Source organism: Salvelinus sp. IW2-2015, unplaced genomic scaffold, assembly GCF_002910315.2.
Source record: "Salvelinus sp. IW2-2015 unplaced genomic scaffold, ASM291031v2 Un_scaffold2049, whole genome shotgun sequence".
Lineage (NCBI taxonomy): Eukaryota > Metazoa > Chordata > Actinopteri > Salmoniformes > Salmonidae > Salvelinus > Salvelinus sp. IW2-2015.
Genome location: NW_019943393.1, coordinates 18036 through 22483, shown reverse-complemented (window position 1 = coordinate 22483; position 4448 = coordinate 18036). Strand labels below are relative to the sequence as shown.

Sequence of the window (4448 nt, the reverse complement as noted above, 5' to 3'; positions counted from 1 at the left end):
ATTTAATGAAGCTGTAGTTGAGGACTTGTGAGGCGTTTCTCAAACTAGACACTCTAATGTACCTGTCTTCTTGCTCAGTTGTTCACCGGGGCCTCCCACTCCTCTTTCTATTCTGGTTAGAGCCAGTTTGCGCTGTTCTGTGAAGGGAGTAGTACACAGCGTTGTACGAGATCTTCAGTTTCTTGGCAATTTCTCGCATGGAATAGCATTAATTTCTCAGAACAAGAATAGACTGACGAGTTTCAGAAGAAAGGTCTTTGTTTCTGGCCATTTTGAGCCTGTAATTGAACCCACAAATGCTGATGCTCAAGAGACTCAACTAGTCTAAAGAAGGCCAGTTTCATTGCTTCTTTAATCAGAACAACAGTTTCAGCTGTGCTAACATAATTGCAAAAGGGTTTTCTAATTGATCAATTAGCCTTTTAAAATGATAAACTTGGATTAGCTAACACAATGTGCCATTAGAACACAGGAGTGATGGTTGCTGATAATGGGCCTCTGTACACTAATGTCAGATATTCCCATAGAATCTGCCATTATCCAAGCTACCCAATAGTCATTTACATGCCATAAAATCTATACCCCCAATAGTTTTTCTACACTGTACTTCTGATCATTTTGATGTTATTTATAATGGACAAAAAATGTGATTTTCTTTAAAAAACAACGACATTTCTAAGTCACCCCAAACCTTTGAACCGTAGTGTACATGCGACTTCTGCTATCAAAATACGAAGATCGCATTGAACGACAGGTCAGGGACACATTGTGGGTTCTCCTCAGCTGGAAGCAATCAGGCTAACAAAGGCGAATATAGTGTGTGATGTTGTCAGCACTCTGCCCACAAGTTTTCAGAAAACTAAGGCACCTTTTTTTCATTAAATAATTGGAGGAAATATGTTCCTAGCGTGCAGAATGTGTTTTGCCTGGCTTTGTTACAGAGGTTAGCTGGCTAGTTTGCAGAGATTAGCTGGCTAGTTACAGAGGTTAGCTTGGCTAGTAACAGAGGTTAGCTGGCTAGTTACAAGAGGTTAGCTGGCTAGTTACAGAGGTTAGGTGGTCTATTCAGAGGTTAGCTGGCTAGTTACAGATGTTAGCTGGCTATTACAGAGGATATGCTGGCTAGTTACAGAGGTTAGCTGGCTGTTCAGAGGATAGCTGCTAGTTACAGAAGGTTAGCTGGCTAGTTAACAGAGGTAGCCTGGCTAGTGGTCAGAGACAGCTGGCGAGTTTGCAAGAGGTTAGCTGCTAGTTCAGAGGTTAGCGGGTGGCTAGTTATGGCTAGAGATTAGCTGGCTAGTTAAGAGGTTAGCTGGCTAGTTACAGAGGTTAGCTGGCTAGTTTACAGAGGTTAGCTGGCTAGTTACAGAGGTTAGCTGGCTAGTTGCAGAGAGACAGCTGGCGAGTTGCAGAGGTTTAGCTGGCTAGTTACAGAGGTTAGCTGGCTAAGTAGCAGAGTATAGCTGGCTAGTTCAGAGGTTAGCTGGCTAGTTCAGAGGTTAGTGGCTAGTTACGAGAGTATAGCTTGGCTAGTTACAGAGGTTAGCTGCGCTAGTTCAGAGAGTTAGCTGGCTAGTTTACAGATGTTAGCTGGCTAGTTACAGAGGGATAGCTGGCTAGTTACAGAGATAGTAGCTTGGCTAGTTACAGAGGTTGCTGGCTACTAGAGTTACCTTGGCTAGTTACAGAGGGCTAGCTGGCTGTATTACAGAGGACGCTGGCTAGTTACAGAGCGTATAGCTGGCTAGTTTAAGAGGATAGCTGGCCTAGTTACAGAGTTTAGCTGGCTAGTTACAGAGGTTAGCTGGCTAGTTACAGAGGTTAAGCTGGCTAGTTGCAGAGGACAGCTGCGAGTTGCAGAGGTTACGCTGGGCTAGTTACAGAGGTTAGCTGGCTAGTTACAGATGTTAGCAGTCAATAGTCAAATGTAATGTAATAAATATAAAAAAAWWTTTTTTTTTTAACTAGAACTAACTTATAACTAAATAACGGTCATCTTCACCATTACATCGGTACTACAACTACTATCATCATTACCATCACTAAACTGCTATCATTACCATTACCACCCAYACCACTACTATTTGGAATGATAAACAACAATAATAGTAATAACAATAACAGTAATAACAATAACAGTCATAATAAGTAAGTTACTGCTTACTATGCAGATGTTATTATTCAGTGTCCCTCAGGCTATGGCAGGCAAATACAATTTTGGCTGCAAGAGGAGCCATTGCTCCTTCGCCCATGAGTATTTTTAGTTTTTCCTCTGGGTTTAATAAGTTAAAATTTGGAATAAATGTAGTCATTTCTGTGAATAATGAATCTCTTGGTGAGGAATATTTATCACAGTAAAGGAGAAAGTGCATCTCTGTTTCTACCTCCCTTGTCAGGCAGTGACCACATACACGCTCCTCTTTGGGTAGCCATGTCTTTTTATGTCTGCCGGTTTCAATTGCCAATCGGTGGTCACTCAGCCTGTACTTGGTAAGGATCTGTCTCTGCTTCGTATCTCTGACACAGTAGAGATAATCAGCCAATTCATATTCTCTGTTTAGGGTTAGATAGCAATTTAGTGGGCTTTGGGATTTTGTTTCGTTTTTCCAATGTTGGAAATATGAGTCCTTTGATTGGTTCATGATTTTGTTTATTGGAATTCTTTCTTTTGAAGCAGTGCTGGTGTCAGCTTGGTTTGTTAGGTCCAACACCAGCTGACTAAGAGGGCTCGTTTCTGGGCTCAGCTCTTGGGTTTGAAGTGCTTTAAATTGCAGACTCGAATTTGGACTTGAATTTAGATGTAGCCAAAATTTTAATGATCCTTTCTGTATTTTCATTATTACTGGAAAGCGGCCCAATTCTGCCCTACATGCATTAATTGGTGTATTTCTCTGGACTTGTAGGATTTTCCGACAGAATTCTGCATGTAGGGCTTCAATTGGATGTTTGTCCCACATTTTATCGCTCTCTTTCTGTTTCTCTCTGCATGCTGGGAGTGTTTGGTGCATGCTGGGAATTGTTCGATCGCGGGAGTGCGTGTGTTTTGTAGAGTTAGATATTCAGAACTTTCTTTCGGTTTTCTCTTTCTTGGTGGCATTCTTTGTTTTCTTCTGTGCGTGATTTAGATTGTTATAATTTTTATTGTGTGGTAGAATTAAGTATTTTGTTTTTTTCGTATCGAAATGACCCTGATTTTGGCGGGGATGGCAGGCCGAATGGGGATGCCGTCCCTGTCACTTCGGCACGGCTTTAGGTGTGTTACTGAAGCTGCTGTCACGGTGGAGGAGTTTCTGGTCGCCGTAGGAGAGAAGGTAGGATATGAGAATGTTGCTTACGGATGAATAAAGCGGTGGTGATATTTCTTAAAGAAGAGCGCCTTGTAGATCGTATGGTTRAGCATGGCGTACTTCTTAAAGGAATGTTTATTCAAGTTACGCCGCTTTATTTCTCCGTCAACAAGGCTAACGATTTCAAATGTACCGCCGTTTATTCCAAATGAGCTATTGGAGCGCGAGTTATTGCGCTTTGGGAAGTTTGCAAGTTCAATTAAGGTTGTTGGGTTGCAAACACCCGGCGTTGAAACAGGTTATGTGGTTTCGGCGACAGGTGTTTATGTTTTTGGACTCACCGGAGCAGACTTTAGAGCATCTAAACTAAAGGGAATAAAACTGACAGCTGTGTTTGTKTGTGTTTCCCAGGTTGCTGAAACATGTTGATGAGTGTTTTCAGCCTGATGCCTGCCCCTGCCTCTGGAAGGGGAAAGAGTACTATCCAGGAGAGAGTCACCTCCCCCTGTCATCGATGGTACGTCTCATACACGGACTTTTCCAGAGATGAAACGCTTCTCGAACCAAACAGGATATGTATCAAACTCAACATGTTTTAGGAGAGTGGAACCTAATTATCCTACAGTCATAAATTAGTGAATGGTATTCAGATCATTTCCTGTACAGAAGTATGACACAGAGAGGTATTGTTTCTTCTAAACACCCCTCTATATTCAACCACTTATTAGATCTATCATATATACAGCTTTCATTTGCCATGACATTTCAAGTATCTGAGTCACTGACACATTTGTTGACTCAGTACCTGGCAAAACCTGGCAACGTGTGGCCGAATTAAGACAAATCTTCGAACAGCTAAACAATTTTCCGGKATCATTGCTGAGCTTCAGGTGATGAGTCTTGTATAGATTGGACCTCCGGTGAGACTGTTCACCTGATATCCATAACCCTGTATTATCTATCATAGAAAATCTCCTCCCAGCTCTGGCTTACAGAGAGTCCTTGTATGACGGCCGTTCATTCAACAGTCTCTCTCTCCCTGCCGMGTGAAACGGGGATCTCAGTCTTTCTTCTTCTCTCCATCCATTTCTTCTTCTCTCCATCCATTTCTTCTTCTCTCCATCCATTTCTTCTTCTCTCCATCCATTTCTTCTTCTCTCC

At 42.1% G+C, this 4448-nt stretch overlaps 1 long non-coding RNA gene across 1 annotated transcript in view; it reads left to right on the top strand.

Annotated features, from left to right (window-relative positions):
- Positions 1-2958: 2958 nt before the first annotated feature.
- Positions 2959-4448, top strand: part of LOC112072811 (uncharacterized) — a 2263-nt gene continuing 773 nt past the window's right edge. Inside the window, exons 1-2 of the long non-coding RNA XR_002894395.2 lie at positions 2959-3311; positions 3699-3804. This is a non-coding gene — a long non-coding RNA (uncharacterized lncRNA). The remainder of the gene's footprint in view (positions 3312-3698; positions 3805-4448) is intronic.